The 17,704-nt window shown below is 53.0% G+C and overlaps 1 protein-coding gene across 3 annotated transcripts in view; it reads left to right on the forward strand.

Annotated features, from left to right (window-relative positions):
* Window positions 1-17,704, forward strand: part of LOC137331691 (alpha-1,4-N-acetylglucosaminyltransferase-like) — a 154,860-nt gene that overhangs the window by 59,097 nt on the left and 78,059 nt on the right. For 2 of the 3 annotated variants that reach the window (XM_067995657.1, XM_067995659.1), the window contains exon 1: window positions 17,156-17,472. The gene's annotated coding sequence lies outside the window, so the exon portion shown is untranslated. Of the gene's footprint in view, window positions 1-17,155; window positions 17,473-17,704 lie in introns of those variants that run through there. The other variant, XM_067995656.1, reaches the window with a different exon arrangement.

Here is a 17,704-nt window from a genome sequence, read left to right on the forward strand (position 1 = left end):
CTGTGTCCTTACCCCCAGGTCACACTGACAGTCCTTACCCCCAGGTCACACTGACAGTCCTTGCCCCCAGTTCACACTGACATTCCTTACCCCCAGTTCACACTGTGTCTTTGCCCCAGTTCAAATTGTGTCCTGACCCCCAGTTCACACTGACCATCCTTACCCTCAGTTCACACTGACAGTCCTTACCCCCAGTTCACACTGACAGTCCTTACCCCCAGTGCACACTGTGTCCTTACCCCAGTTCACACTGACGGTCCTTACCCCCAGTTCACACTCACAGTCCTTACCCCCAGTTCACACTGACTGTCCTTACCGCAAGTTCAAACTGTGTCCTTACCCCCAGTTCACACTGACAGTCCTTACCCCCAGTTCACACTCTGTCTTTCCCCCAGTTCCCACTCACAGTCTTTACCCCCAGTTCACACTCTGTCCTTACCCCTAGTTCACACTCTGTCCTTACTCCAAGTTCACACTGTGTCTTCCCCCAGTTCACACTGTGTCCTTACCCCCAGTTCACAATGTGTCCTTAACCCCAGTTCACACTGACAGTCCTTACCCCCAGTTCACACTGACAGCCCTTACCCTGGGTTCACACTGTGTCCTTGCCCCCAGTTCACACTGACAATCCTTACCCCCAGTTCACACTGACAGTCTTTACCCCCAGTTCACATTGACAGTCCTTACCCCCAGTTCACACTGTGTCCTTACCCCCAGTTCATACTGACAGTCCTTGCCCCCAGTTCACACTGACAGTCCTTACCCCCAGTTCACACTGACAGTCCTTACCCCCATTTCACACTGACAGTCCTTACCCCCAGTTCACACTGACAGTCCTTACCCCCATTTCACACTGTATCCTTATCCCCAGTTCACACTGTGTCTTTCCCCCAGTTCACACTGTGTCCTTGCCCCCAGTTCACACTGACAGTCTTTACCCCCAGTTCACACTGACAGTCCTTACCCCCAGTTCGCACTGACAGTCCTTACCCCCAGTTCCCACTGACAGTCCTTACCCCCAGTTCACACTGACACTCCTGACCCCCAGTTCACACTGACAGTCCTGACCCCCAGTTCCCACTGACAGTCCTTATCCCCAGTTCACATTGACAGTCCTTGCCCCCAGTTCACACTCTGTCATTCCCCCAGTTCCCACTGACAGTCCTTCCCCTCAGTTCCCACTGACAGTCCTTCCCCCCAGTTCCCACTGACAGTCCTTACCCCCAGTTCACACTGTGTCCTTATCCCCAGTTCACACTGACAGTCCTTACCCCCAGTTCACACTGACAGTCCTTACCCCCAGTTCCCACTGACAGTCCTTACCCCCAGTTCACACTGACAGCCCTTACCCCCAGTTCACACTGACAATCCTTACCCCCAGTTCACACTGACAGTCCTTTCCCCCAGTTCACACTCACAGCCCTTACCCCCAGTTCACAATGACAGTCCTTACCCCAAGTTCATACTAACAGTCCTTACCCCCAGTTCCCACTGACAGTCCTTACCCCAAGTTCACACTGTGTCTTCCCCCAGTTCACACTGTGTCCTTACCCCCAGTTCACAATGTGTCCTTAACCCCAGTTCACACGGACAGTCCTTACCCCCAGTTCACACTGACAGCCCTTACCCTGGGTTCACACTGTGTCCTTGCCCCCAGTTCACACTGACAGTCTTTACCCCCAGTTCACATTGACAGTCCTTACCCCCAGTTCACACTGACAGTCTTTACCCCCAGTTCACATTGACAGTCCTTACCCCCAGTTCACACTGTGTCCTTACCCCCAGTTCATACTGACAGTCCTTGCCCCCAGTTCACACTGACAGTCCTTACCCCCAGTTCACACTGACAGTCCTTACCCCCATTTCACACTGACAGTCCTTACCCCCAGTTCACACTGACAGTCCTTACCCCCATTTCACACTGTATCCTTATCCCCAGTTAACACTGTGTCTTTCCCCCAGTTCACACTGTGTCCTTGCCCCCAGTTCACACTGACAGTCCTTACCCCCAGTTCCCACTGACAGTCCTGACCCCCAGTTCCCACTGACAGTCCTGACCCCCAGTTCCCACTGACAGTCCTTATCCCCAGTTCACACTGACAGTCCTGACCCCCAGTTCCCACTGACAGTCCTTACCCCCAGTTCACATTGACAGTCCTTGCCCCCAGTTCACACTCTGTCATTCCCCCAGTTCCCACTGACAGTCCTTACCCCCAATTCACACTGACAGTCCTTACCCCTAGTTCCCACTGACAGTCCTTACCCCTAGTTCCCACTGACAGTCCTTCCCCCCAGTTCACACTGACAGCCCTTACCCCCAGTTCACACTGTGTCCTTTCCCCCAGTTCCCACTGACAGTCCTTACCCCCAGTTCACACTGACAGTCCTTACCCCCAGTTCACACTGACAATCCTTACCCCCAGTTCATACTAACAATCCTCACCCCTAGTTCCCACTGACAGTCCTTACCCCCAGTTCACACTGTGTCCTTACCCCCAGTTCACACTGACAGTCCTCACCCCCAGTTCCCACTGACAGTCCTGACCCCCAGTTCACACTGACAGCCCTTACCCCCAGTTCACACTGACAATCCTAACCCCCAGTTCACACTGACAGTCCTTTCCCCCAGTTCACACTCACAGCCCTTACCCCCAGTTCACAATGACAGTCCTTACCCCCAGTTCATACTAACAGTCCTTACCCCCAGTTCCCACTGACAGTCCTTACCCCCAGTTCACGCTGTCAGTCCTTACCCCCAGTTCCCACTCACAGTCCTTACCCCCAGTTCACACTGTGTCCTCACCCCAGTTCCCACTGACAGTCCTTCCCCCCAATTCACACTGACAGTCCTTACCCCCAGTTCACACTGTGTCCTTAACCCCAGTTCACACTGACAGTCCTTACCCCCAGTTCACACTGTGTCCTTAACCCCAGTTCACACTGATGTGGAGATGGCGGTGATGGACTGGGGTTAACAATTGTAAACAATTTTACAACACCAAGTTATAGTCCAACGATTTTATTTTTAATCCCACAAGCTTTCGGGGGATTTCCCCTTCCTCAGGCGGTGTGGAGATGACTGACAGTCCTTACCCCCAGTTCACACTGTGTCCTTACCCCCAGTTCCCACTGACAGCCCTTACCCCCAGTTCACACTGTGTCCTTACCCCCAGTTCACACTGACAGTCCTTACCCCCAGTTCACACTGACAGTCCTTACCCCCAGTTCACACTGAAAGTCCTTACCCCCAGTTCACATTAACAGTCCTTGCCCCCAGTTCACACTCTGTCATTCCCCCAGTTCCCACTGACAGCCCTTACCCCCAGTTCACACTGTGTCCTTACCCCAGTTCACACTGACAGTCCTTGCCCCCAGTTCACACTGTGTCCTTACCCCAGTTCACACTGACAGTCCTTCCCCCCAGTTCACACTGACAGTCCTTGCCCCCAGTTCCCACTGACAGTCCTTCCCCCCAGTTCACACTGTGTCCTTTCCCCCAGTTCACACTGACAATCCTTACCCCCAGTTCACACTGACAGTCCTTACCCCCAGTTCACACTGACAGTCCTTTCCCCCAGTTCCCACTGACAGTCCTTCCCCCCAGTTCACACTGTGTCCTTTCCCCCAGTTCACACTGACAATCCTTACCCCCAGTTCACACTGACAGTCCTTACCCCCAGTTCACACTGACAGTCCTTACCCCCAGTTCACACTGACAGTCCTTACCCCCAGTTCCCACTGACAATCCTTTCCCCCAGTTCCCACTGACAGTCCTTACCCCCAGTTCACACTGACAGTCCTTACCCCCAGTTCACACTGACAGTCCTTACCCCCAGTTCACACTGACAGTCCTTACCCCCAGTTCACACTGACAGTCCTTACCCCCAGTTCACACTGACAGTCCTTACCCCCAGTTCCCACTGACAATCCTTTCCCCCAGTTCCCACTGACAGTCCTTACCCCCAGTTCCCACTGACAATCCTTACCCCCAGTTCACACTGACAGTCCTTACCCCCAGTTCACACTGACAGTCCTTACCCCCAGTTCCCACTGACAGTCCTTACCCCCAGTTCACACTGACAGCCCTTACCCCCAGTTCACACTGACAATCCTTACCCCCAGTTCACACTGACAGTCCTGACCCCCAGTTCCCACTGACAGTCCTGACCCCCAGTTCCCACTGACAGTCCTTATCCCCAGTTCACACTGACAGTCCTTCCCCCCAGTTCACACTCTGTCATTCCCCCAGTTCCCACTGACAGTCCTTCCCCCCAGTTCCCACTGACAGTCCTTCCCCCCAGTTCACACTGTGTCCTTATCCCCAGTTCACACTGACAGACCTTACCCCCAGTTCACACTGACAGTCCTTATCCCCAGTTCACACTGACAGTCCTTATCCCCAGTTCACATTGACAGTCCTTGCCCCCAGTTCACACTCTGTCATTCCCCCAGTTCCCACTGACAGTCCTTCCCCCCAGTTCCCACTGACAGTCCTTCCCCCCAGTTCCCACTGACAGTCCTTACCCCCAGTTCACACTGACAGTCCTTACCCCCAGTTCACACTGACAGTCCTTACCCCCAGTTCACACTGACAGTCCTTACCCCCAGTTCACACTGTGTCCTTATCCCCAGTTCACACTGACAGTCCTTACCCCCAGTTCACACTGACAGTCCTTACCCCCAGTTCCCACTGACAGTCCTTACCCCCAGTTCACACTGAGTGCCCTTACCCCCAGTTCACACTGACAATCCTTACCCCCAGTTCACACTGACAGTCCTTTCCCCCAGTTCACACTCACAGCCCTTACCCCCAGTTCACAATGATAGTCCTTACCCCCAGTTCATACTAACAGTCCTTACCCCCAGTTCCCACTGACAGTCCTTACCCCCAGTTCACACTGACAGTCCTTACCCCCAGTTCACACTGACAGTCCTTACCCCCAGTTCACACTGACAGTCTTTACCCCCAGTTCCCACTCACAGTCCTTACCCCCAGTTCACACTGTGTCCTCACCCCAGTTCCCACTGACAGTCCTTCCCCCCAATTCACACTGACAGTCCTTACCCCCAGTTCACACTGTGTCCTCACCCCAGTTCCCACTGACAGTCCTTCCCCCCAATTCACACTGACAGTCCTTACCCCAAGTTCACACTGTGTCTTCCCCCAGTTCACACTGTGTCCTTACCCCCAGTTCACAATGTGTCCTTAACCCCAGTTCACACGGACAGTCCTTACCCCCAGTTCACACTGACAGCCCTTACCCTGGGTTCACACTGTGTCCTTGCCCCCAGTTCACACTGACATTTTTACCCCCAGTTCACATTGACAGTCCTTACCCCCAGTTCACACTGACAGTCTTTACCCCCAGTTCACATTGACAGTCCTTACCCCCAGTTCACACTGTGTCCTTACCCCCAGTTCATACTGACAGTCCTTGCCCCCAGTTCACACTGACAGTCCTTACCCCCAGTTCACACTGACAGTCCTTACCCCCATTTCACACTGACAGTCCTTACCCCCAGTTCACACTGGCAGTCCTTACCCCCATTTCACACTGTATCCTTATCCCCAGTTAACACTGTGTCTTTCCCCCAGTTCACACTGTTTCCTTACCACCAGTTCCCACTGACAGTCCTTACCCCCAGTTCACATTGACACTCCTGACCCCCAGTTCACACTGACAGCCCTTACCCCCCCGTTCACACTGTGTCCTTACCCCCAGTTCACACTGACAGTCCTTATCCCCAGTTCACACTGACAGTCCTGACCCCCAGTTCCCACTGACAGTCCTGACCCCCAGTTCCCACTGACAGTCCTTATCCCCAGTTCACACTGACAGTCCTGACCCCCAGTTCCCACTGACAGTCCTTACCCCCAGTTCACATTGACAGTCCTTGCCCCCAGTTCACACTCTGTCATTCCCCCAGTTCCCACTGACAGTCCTTACCCCCAGTTCAATACTAACAGTCCTTACCCCCAGTTCACACTGACAGTCCTTACCCCTAGTTCCGACTGACAGTCCTTACCCCTAGTTCCCACTGACAGTCCTTCCCCCCAGTTCACACTGACAGCCCTTACCCCCAGTTCACACTGTGTCCTTACCCCCAGTTCACACTGACAGTCCTTACCCCCAGTTCACACTGACAGTTCTTACCCCCAGTTCACACTGACAATCCTTACCCCCAGTTCATACTAACAATCCTCACCCCTAGTTCCCACTGACAGTCCTTACCCCCAGTTCACACTGTGTCCTTACCCCCAGTTCACACTGACAGTCCTTACCCCCAGTTCCATCTGACAGTCCTTACCCCCAGTTCACACTGACAGCCCTTACCCCCAGTTCACACTGACAATCCTAACCCCCAGTTCACACTGACAGTCCTTTCCCCCAGTTCACACTCACAGCCCTTACCCCCAGTTCACAATGACAGTCCTTACCCCCAGTTCATACTAACAGTCCTTACCCCCAGTTCCCACTGACAGTCCTTACCCCCAGTTCACGCTGTCACTCCTTACCCCCAGTTCCCACTCACAGTCCTTACCCCCAGTTCACACTGTGTCCTCACCCCAGTTCCCACTGACAGTCCTTCCCCCCAATTCACACTGACAGTCCTTACCCCCAGTTCACACTGACAGTCCTTACCCCCAGTTCACACTGAAAGTCCTTACCCCCAGTTCACATTAACAATCCTTGCCCCCAGTTCACACTCTGTCATTCCCCCAGTTCCCACTGACAGTCCTTCCCCCCAGTTCCCACTGACAGTCCTTCCCCCCAGTTCACACTGACAGTCCTTACCCCCAGTTCACACTGTGTCCTTATCCCCAGTTCACACTGACAGTCCTTACCCCCAGTTCACACTGACAGTCCTTACCCCCAGTTCCCACTGACAGTCCTTACCCCCAGTTCACACTGAGTGCCCTTACCCCCAGTTCACACTGACAATCCTTACCCCCAGTTCACACTGACAGTTCTTTCCCCCAGTTCACACTCACAGCCCTTACCCCCAGTTCACAATGATAGTCCTTACCCCCAGTTCATACGAACAGTCCTTACCCCCAGTTCCCACTGACAGTCCTTACCCGCAGTTCACGCTGTCAGTCCTTACCCCCAGTTCCCACTCACAGTCCTTACCCCCAGTTCACACTGTGTCCTCACCCCAGTTCCCACTGACAGTCCTTCCCCCCAATTCACACTGACAGTCCTTACCCCAAGTTCACACTGTGTCTTCCCCCAGTTCACACTGTGTCCTTACCCCCAGTTCACAATGTGTCCTTAACCCCAGTTCACACGGACAGTCCTTACCCCCAGTTCACACTGACAGCCCTTACCCTGGGTTCACACTGTGTCCTTGCCCCCAGTTCACACTGACAGTCTTTACCCCCAGTTCACATTGACAGTCCTTACCCCCAGTTCACACGGACAGTCCTTACCCCCAGTTCACACTGACAGCCCTTACCCTGGGTTCACACTGTGTCCTTACCCCCAGTTCACACTGACAGTCTTTACCCCCAGTTCACATTGACAGTCCTTACCCCCAGTTCACACTGGCAGTCCTTACCCCCATTTCACACTGACAGTCTTTACCCCCAGTTCACACTGACAGTCCTTACCCCCATTTCACACTGACAGTCCTTACCCCCATTTCACACTGACAGTCCTTACCCCCAGTTCACACTGGCAGTCCTTACCCCCAGTTCACACTGTGTCCTTACCCCCAGTTCATACTGACAGTCCTTGCCCCCAGTTCACACTGACAGTCCTTACCCCCAGTTCACACTGACAGTCCTTACCCCCATTTCACACTGACAGTCCTTACCCCCAGTTCACACTGGCAGTCCTTACCCCCATTTCACACTGTATCCTTATCCCCAGTTAACACTGTGTCTTTCCCCCAGTTCACACTGTTTCCTTACCACCAGTTCCCACTGACAGTCCTTACCCCCAGTTCACATTGACACTCCTGACCCCCAGTTCACACTGACAGCCCTTACCCCCCCGTTCACACTGTGTCCTTACCCCCAGTTCACACTGACAGTCCTTATCCCCAGTTCACACTGACAGTCCTGACCCCCAGTTCCCACTGACAGTCCTGACCCCCAGTTCCCACTGACAGTCCTTATCCCCAGTTCACACTGACAGTCCTGACCCCCAGTTCCCACTGACAGTCCTTACCCCCAGTTCACATTGACAGTCCTTGCCCCCAGTTCACACTCTGTCATTCCCCCAGTTCCCACTGACAGTCCTTACCCCCAGTTCAATACTAACAGTCCTTACCCCCAGTTCACACTGACAGTCCTTACCCCTAGTTCCGACTGACAGTCCTTACCCCTAGTTCCCACTGACAGTCCTTCCCCCCAGTTCACACTGACAGTCCTTACCCCCATTTCACACTGACAGTCCTTACCCCCAGTTCACACTGTGTCCTTACCCCCAGTTCACACTGACAGTCCTTACCCCCAGTTCACACTGACAGTTCTTACCCCCAGTTCACACTGACAATCCTTACCCCCAGTTCATACTAACAATCCTCATCCCTAGTTCCCACTGACAGTCCTTACCCCCAGTTCACACTGTGTCCTTACCCCCAGTTCACACTGACAGTCCTTACCCCCAGTTCCATCTGACAGTCCTTACCCCCAGTTCACACTGACAGCCCTTACCCCCAGTTCACACTGACAATCCTAACCCCCAGTTCACACTGACAGTCCTTTCCCCCAGTTCACACTCACAGCCCTTACCCCCAGTTCACAATGACAGTCCTTACCCCCAGTTCATACTAACAGTCCTTACCCCCAGTTCCCACTGACAGTCCTTACCCCCAGTTCACGCTGTCAGTCCTTACCCCCAGTTCATACTAACAGTCCTTACCCCCAGTTCCCACTGACAGTCCTTACCCCCAGTTCACACTGACAGTCCTTTCCCCCAGTTCACACTGACAGTCCTTACCCCCAGTTCCCACTGACAGTCCTTCCCCCCAATTCACACTGACAGTCCTTACCCCCAGTTCCCTCTGACAGCCCTTACCCCCAGTTCCCACTGACAGCCCTTACCCCCAGTTCACACTGTGTCCTTACCCCCAGTTCACACTGACAGTCCTTACCCCCAGTTCACACTGACAGTCCTTACCCCCAGTTCACACTGAAAGTCCTTACCCCCAGTTCACATTAACAATCCTTGCCCCCAGTTCACACTCTGTCATTCCCCCAGTTCCCACTGACAGTCCTTCCCCCCAGTTCACACTGACAGCCCTTACCCCCAGTTCACACTGTGTCCTTTCCCCCAGTTCACACTGACAGTCCTTATCCCCAGTTCACACTGACAGTCCTTACCCCCAGTTCATACTAAAAGTCCTTACCCCCAGTTCCCTCTGACAGTCCTTACCCCCAGTTCACACTGTGTCCTTAAACCCAGTTCACACTGACAGCCCTTACCCCCAGTTCACACTGTGTCCTTACCCCCAGTTGACACTGTGTCCTTAACCCCAGTTCCCACTGACAGTCCTTACCCCCAGTTCACACTGACAGTCCTGAACCCCAATTCACACTGTGTCCTTAACCTCAGTTCACACTGATGTGGAGATGCCGGTGATGGACTGGGGTTAACAATTGTCAACAATTTTACAACACCAAGTTATAGTCCAACGATTTTATTTTTAATCCCACAAGCTTTCGGGGGATTTCCCCTTCCTCAGGCGGTGTGGAGATGACTGACAGTCCTTACCCCCAGTTCCCACTGACAGTCCTTACCCCCAGTTCCCACTGACAGTCCTTACCCCCAATTCCCACTGACAGTCCTTACCCCCAGTTCCCACTGACAGTCCTTACCCCCAGTTGCCACTGACAGTCCTTACCCCCAGTTCCCACTCACAGTCCTTACCCCCAGTTCCCACTGACAGTCCTTACCCCCAGTTCCCACTCACAGTCCTTACCCCCAGTTCCCACTGACAGTCCTTACCCCCAGTTCCCACTGACAGTCCTTACCCCCAGTTCCCACTCACAGTCCTTACACCCAGTTCCCACTGACAGTCCTTACCCCCAGTTCCCACTCACAGTCCTTACCCCCAGTTCCCACTGACAGTCCTTACCCCCAGTTCCCACTGACAGTCCTTACCCCCAGTTCCCACTGACAGTCCTTACCCCCAGTTCACACTGACAGTCCTTACCCCCAGTTCCCACTGACAGTCCTTACCCCCAGTTCACACTGACAGTCCTCACCCCCAGTTCACATTAACAGTCCTTGCCCCCAGTTCACACTGACAGCCCTTGCCCCCAGTTCACACTGTGTCCTTTCCCCCAGTTCACACTGACAGTCGTTATCCCCAGTTCACACTGACAGTCCTTACCCCCAGTTCACACTGTGTCCTTTCCCCCAGTTCACACTAACAGTCCTTACCCCCAGTTCCCACTGACAGTCCTTCCCCCCAGTTCACACTGACAGTCCTTCCCCCCAATTCACACTGTGTCCTTACCCCAGTTCACACTGACAGTCGTTATCCCCAGTTCACACTGACAGTCCTTACCCCCAGTTCACACTGTGTCCTTTCCCCCAGTTCACACTGACAATCCTCACCCCAGTTCCCACTGACAGTCCTTCCCCCCAATTCACACTGACAGTCCTTACCCCCAGTTCACACTGTGTCCTCACCCCAGTTCCCACTGACAGTCCTTCCCCCCAATTCACACTGACAGTCCTTACCCCAAGTTCACACTGTGTCTTCCCCCAGTTCACACTGTGTCCTTACCCCCAGTTCACAATGTGTCCTTAACCCCAGTTCACACGGACAGTCCTTACCCCCAGTTCACACTGACAGCCCTTACCCTGGGTTCACACTGTGTCCTTGCCCCCAGTTCACACTGACAGTCTTTACCCCCAGTTCACATTGACAGTCCTTACCCCCAGTTCACACTGACAGTCTTTACCCCCAGTTCACATTGAGAGTCCTTACCCCCAGTTCACACTGTGTCCTTACCCCCAGTTCATACTGACAGTCCTTGCCCCCAGTTCACACTGACAGTCCTTACCCCCATTTCACACTGACAGTCCTTACCCCCATTTCACACTGACAGTCCTTACCCCCATTTCACACTGACAGTCCTTACCCCCAGTTCACACTGTATCCTTATCCCCAGTTAACACTGTGTCTTTCCCCCAGTTCACACTGTTTCCTTACCACCAGTTCCCACTGACAGTCCTTACCCCCAGTTCACATTGACACTCCTGACCCCCAGTTCACACTGACAGCCCTTACCCCCCCGTTCACACTGTGTCCTTACCCCCAGTTCACACTGACAGTCCTTATCCCCAGTTCACACTGACAGTCCTGACCCCCAGTTCCCACTGACAGTCCTGACCCCCAGTTCCCACTGACAGTCCTTATCCCCAGTTCACACTGACAGTCCTGACCCCCAGTTCCCACTGACAGTCCTTACCCCCAGTTCACATTGACAGTCCTTGCCCCCAGTTCACACTCTGTCATTCCCCCAGTTCCCACTGACAGTCCTTACCCCCAGTTCAATACTAACAGTCCTTACCCCCAGTTCACACTGACAGTCCTTACCCCTAGTTCCGACTGACAGTCCTTACCCCTAGTTCCCACTGACAGTCCTTCCCCCCAGTTCACACTGACAGCCCTTACCCCCAGTTCACACTGTGTCCTTACCCCCAGTTCACACTGACAGTCCTTACCCCCAGTTCACACTGACAGTTCTTACCCCCAGTTCACACTGACAATCCTTACCCCCAGTTCATACTAACAATCCTCACCCCTAGTTCCCACTGACAGTCCTTACCCCCAGTTCACAATGTGTCCTTACCCCCAGTTCACACTGACAGTCCTTACCCCCAGTTCCATCTGACAGTCCTTACCCCCAGTTCACACTGACAGCCCTTACCCCCAGTTCACAATGACAGTCCTTACCCCCAGTTCACACTGACAGTCCTTTCCCCCAGTTCACACTCACAGCCCTTACCCCCAGTTCACACTGACAATCCTAACCCCCAGTTCACACTGACAGTCCTTTCCCCCAGTTCACACTCACAGCCCTTACCCCCAGTTCACAATGACAGTCCTTACCCCCAGTTCATACTAACAGTCCTTACCCCCAGTTCCCACTGACAGTCCTTACCCCCAGTTCACGCTGTCAGTCCTTACCCCCAGTTCCCACTCACAGTCCTTACCCCCAGTTCACACTGTGTCCTCACCCCAGTTCCCACTGACAGTCCTTCCCCCCAATTCACACTGACAGTCCTTACCCCCAGTTCCCTCTGACAGCCCTTACCCCCAGTTCCCACTGACAGCCCTTACCCCCAGTTCACACTGTGTCCTTACCCCCAGTTCACACTGACAGTCCTTACCCCCAGTTCACACTGACAGTCCTTACCCCCAGTTCACACTGAAAGTCCTTACCCCCAGTTCACATTAACAATCCTTGCCCCCAGTTCACACTCTGTCATTCCCCCAGTTCCCACTGACAGTCCTTCCCCCCAGTTCACACTGACAGCCCTTACCCCCAGTTCACACTGTGTCCTTTCCCCCAGTTCACACTGACAGTCCTTATCCCCAGTTCACACTGACAGTCCTTACCCCCAGTTCATACTAAAAGTCCTTACCCCCAGTTCCCTCTGACAGTCCTTACCCCCAGTTCACACTGTGTCCTTAAACCCAGTTCACACTGTGTCCTTACCCCCAGTTGACACTGTGTCCTTAACCCCAGTTCCCACTGACAGTCCTTACCCCCAGTTCACACTGACAGTCCTGAACCCCAATTCACACTGTGTCCTTAACCTCAGTTCACACTGATGTGGAGATGCCGGTGATGGACTGGGGTTAACAATTGTCAACAATTTTACAACACCAAGTTATAGTCCAACGATTTTATTTTTAATCCCACAAGCTTTCGGGGGATTTCCCCTTCCTCAGGCGGTGTGGAGATGACTGACAGTCCTTACCCCCAGTTCCCACTGACAGTCCTTACCCCCAGTTCCCACTGACAGTCCTTACCCCCAGTTCCCACTGACAGTCCTTATCCCCAGTTCCCACTGACAGTCCTTACCCCCAGTTCCCACTGACAGTCCTTACCCCCAGTTCCCACTCACAGTCCTTACCCCCAGTTCCCACTGACAGTCCTTACCCCCAGTTCCCACTCACAGTCCTTACCCCCAGTTCCCACTGACAGTCCTTACCCCCAGTTCCCACTGACAGTCCTTACCCCCAGTTCCCACTCACAGTCCTTACCCCCAGTTCCCACTGACAGTCCTTACCCCCAGTTCCCACTCACAGTCCTTACCCCCAGTTCCCACTGACAGTCCTTACCCCCAGTTCCCACTGACAGTCCTTACCCCCAGTTCCCACTGACAGTCCTTACCCCCAGTTCACACTGACAGTCCTTACCCCCAGTTCCCACTGACAGTCCTTACCCCCAGTTCACACTGACAGTCCTCACCCCCAGTTCACATTAACAGTCCTTGCCCCCAGTTCACACTGACAGCCCTTGCCCCCAGTTCACACTGTGTCCTTTCCCCCAGTTCACACTGACAGTCGTTATCCCCAGTTCACACTGACAGTCCTTACCCCCAGTTCACACTGTGTCCTTTCCCCCAGTTCACACTGACAATCCTTACCCCTAGTTCCCACTGACAGTCCTTACCCCCAGTTCCCACTGACAATCCTTACCCCCAGTTCCCACTGACAGTCCTTACCACCAGTTCACACTGACAGCCCTTACCCCCAGTTCACACTGACAGTCCTTTCCCCCAGTTCACACTCACAGCCCTTACCCCCAGTTCACACTGACAGTCCTTACCCCCAGTTCCCACTGACAGTCCTTACCCCCAGTTCATACTCACAGTCCTTACCCCCAGTTCCCACTCACAGTCCTTACCCCCAGTTCCCACTCACAGTCCTTACCCCCAGTTCCCACTGACAGTCCTTACCCCCAGTTCCCACTCACAGTCCTTACCCCCAGTTCCCACTCACAGTCCTTACCCCCAGTTCCCACTGACAGTCCTTACCCCCAGTTCCCACTCACAGTCCTTACCCCCAGTTCCCACTGACAGTCCTTACCCCCAGTTCCCACTGACAGCCCGTACCCCCAGTTCACACTGTGTCCTTAACCCCAGTTCACACTGATGTGGAGATGCCGGTGATGGACTGTGGTTAACAATTGTAAACAATTTTACAACACCAAGTTATAGTCCAACGATTTTATTTTTAATCCCACAAGCTTTCGGGGGATTTCCCCTTCCTCAGGCGGTGTGGAGATGACTGACAGTCCTTACCCCCAGTTCACACTGACAGTCCTTACCCCCAGTTCACACTGACAGTCCTTACCCCCAGTTCACACTGACAGTCCTTACCCCCAGTTCACACTGACAGTCCTTGCCCCCAGTTCACACTGACAGTCCTTACCCCCAGTTCACACTGTGTCCTTTCCCCCAGTTCACACTGACAGTCGTTATCCCCAGTTCACACTGACAGTCCTTACCCCCAGTTCCCACTCACAGTCCTTACCCCCAGTTCACACTGACAGTCCTTACCCCCATTTCACACTCTGTCCTTACCCCCAGATCACACTCTGTCCTTACCCCCAGTTCATACTGTGTCTTTCCCCCAGTTCACACTGACAATCCTTACCCCCAGTTCACACTGACAATCCTTACCCCCAGTTCACACTCTGTCTTTCCCCCAGTTCACACTGACAATCCTTACCCCCAGTTCACACTCTGTCTTTCCCCCAGTTCACACTGACAGTCCTTACCCCCAGTTCCCGCTGACAGTCCTTACCCCCAGTTCACACTGACAATCCTTACCCCCAGTTCACACTGACAATCCTTACCCCCAGTTCACACTCTGTCTTTCCCCCAGTTCACACTGACAATCCTTACCCCCAGTTCACACTCTGTCTTTCCCCCAGTTCACACTGACAATCCTTACCCCTAGTTCCCACTGACAGTCCTTACCCCCAGTTCACACTGACAGTCCTTACCCCCAGTTCACACTGACAGTCCTTCCCCCCAGTTCCCACTGACAGTCCTTACCCCCAGTTCACACTGACAATCCTTACCCCCAGTTCACACTGACAATCCTTACCCCTAGTTCCCACTGACAGTCCTTACCCCCAGTTCACACTGACAGTCCTTACCCCCAGTTCACACTGACAGTCCTTACCCCCAGTTCACACTGACAGCCCTTACCCCCAGTTCACACTGACAATCCTTACCCCCAGTTCCCACTCACAGTCCTTACCCCCAGTTCACACTGACAATCCTCACCCCCAGTTCATACGACCAATCCTTACCCCTAGTTCCCACTGACAGTCCTTACCCCCAGTTCACACTGTGTCCTTACCCCCAGTTCACACTGACAGTCCTTACCCCCAGTTCCCACTGACAGTCCTTACCCCCAGTTCCCACTGACAGTCCTTTCCCCCAGTTCACACTGACAGTCCTTACCCCCAGTTCACACTGACAATCCTTAACCCCAGTTCACACTGACAGTGCTTTCCCCCAGTTCACACTCACAGCCCTTACCCCCAGTTCACACTGACAGTCCTTACCCCCAGTTCACACTGACAGTCCTTACCCCCAGTTCACACTGACAATCCTTACCCCCAGTTCACACTGACAGTCCTTTCCCCCAGTTCACACTGACATTCCTTACCCCCAGTTCACACTGACAGTCCTTACCCCCAGTTCATACTAACATTCCTTACCCCCAGTTCCCACTCACAGCCCTTACCCCCAGTTCACACTGACAGTCCTTACCCCCAGTTTACACTGACAGTCCTTACCCCCAGTTCACACTGACAGTCCTTACCCCCAGTTTACACTGACAGTCCTTACCCCCAGTTCACACTGTGTCCTTACCCCCAGTTCACACTGACAATTCTTACCCCCAGTTCACACTGTGTCCTTACCCCCAGTTCACACTGACACCTGTTGTCCCCAATCAGTCTTTTGATTCTGGCTCCTTGGTCCTTTGGTAAGTTCCCACTCTGGGAGGGTTGGTCTCCTTTTCCACCCACCCACCAACCCATTGCATGCTCACTTTTGGGGGTGTACGTGAGTGGCCACGAAATTGCCCCAGATGTGCCCAGAATGTCCAGTGGTCGGTACATCTGCCCTGTGCCTGCTCCCACAAGTCGCCCTCCTCCAGTGGGCGCCTGTCCCTAATATTTAAATGACCCTGTCCTTGGGATTGTTGGTCGAAGTGTCAGGCGGAAGTTGATCCCACTGCACCCTATCTTTTTTAACAAACTTACATCGGCAGCTCACATGTGGTCCCACCCTTTCTCCTCGTCTTTTTCGGGCTCTGCTTTTCGGCGGAGTTCTACTCTGACTCTGTTGTTTTTCAATTCACCGAAATTTAATGGAACACCTTGAGAATTGCTCGCACTTCAGCCTGATCGCGTCACAATGCCAAATGCCAAGGACTTCTGCGCCTCAACACACAAGTGCAAACATGAGGGGAATTATTTCCCTCCCCCCACCGCAATTATTTTTGGCTGGGCGTTTTTTCCCCTCTGGTGCTTATGGTGTCAGCCTCGGCTTCGTGGGTAGCACTCTGGCCTCGTGATGTCAGAAGGTTGTGGGTTTAAGCCCCACTCCAGAGACCTGAGCATGTGATGGAAGCTGATCCTCCCAGTGCAGCACTGAGGGAGTGCACTGTCTCCCCTCTCAGGTTATTAGATGTAAAAGATCCCATGGCCACAATTCAAAGAAGAGCAGCGGAGTTCTCCCCGGTGTCGTGGCCAATATTTATCCCGCAACCAACATCCCTAAAACTGATTATCTGGTTATTGTCACATTGCTGTTTGCAGCACCTTTCTGTCTGTAAATTGGCTGCCATGTTTCCTACATTACAACTGCGTCTACGCTTCGAAAGTACTTGATTGGTTGTGAAGTGCTTTGGGATGTCCGGTGGTCGTGAAAGGCGCTATATAAATGCATGCCTTTCCTACTTTCCTTTCTTTCTTCTAAATTGTAAAATTGCCACTGATACTCTGCTCCACCCAATCTTTTACATAAGGTTTCACTTTGACCTCAGCAGTCTGTTTAACCCCAAACATTTGCACAGGATACCAGCAACAAAGCAGCACAATCTTTATTCTGTTATTCCTTTAAACGCCGAGCTGCTGCTTCCCATCTACAATCTCTCCAGCTCTTTCAGGATTGGTCAGTACCAGCTGAATGTTGCTGTTGTGCTAACTTACATACCAAAAAAAACCCCACCAGGCTCCCGATTTCACTGCTAGGATAGCACGTCGGTGCTGAGTCAATTGTTCGCAGCTCTGGCTGTCTGGCTCCACCCTCCCACTCCAGAAATGGTATTTTCAATGGTCTGCTCAATGTGTTTATCTCTCAGGGATACAAAACTGCAAGAAAGCCACTCATCAGCCTGAGCGGTAGGGTGCTGAAGAGGAACTCAGTACAAATGAAACAGAACAGTTTCTGCTAAGACCTCCTTTGAAAAGTAAGTTAGGTGAATGTTTATTTGTTTTTAATATGCTAGTAGCTTTATGTTTACATTATGTAAGCAGTGCTATTTCTTTCAGTTCACTGTATGCTACATTCCAAATGAGCCTTAAATTCCTGCGCTATCCATATTTAGATTTCTTTTGCTGGCTGGATGCTTCCCAGCTGGGCTTTAGTTTTCAAATTTAGGCTGGTTGAAACATAAGGCCCAGCAGAATGTTTTTAAGCCC

Source organism: Heptranchias perlo, chromosome 13 (genome assembly GCF_035084215.1).
Source record: "Heptranchias perlo isolate sHepPer1 chromosome 13, sHepPer1.hap1, whole genome shotgun sequence".
Taxonomy (NCBI): Eukaryota; Metazoa; Chordata; class Chondrichthyes; order Hexanchiformes; family Hexanchidae; genus Heptranchias; species Heptranchias perlo.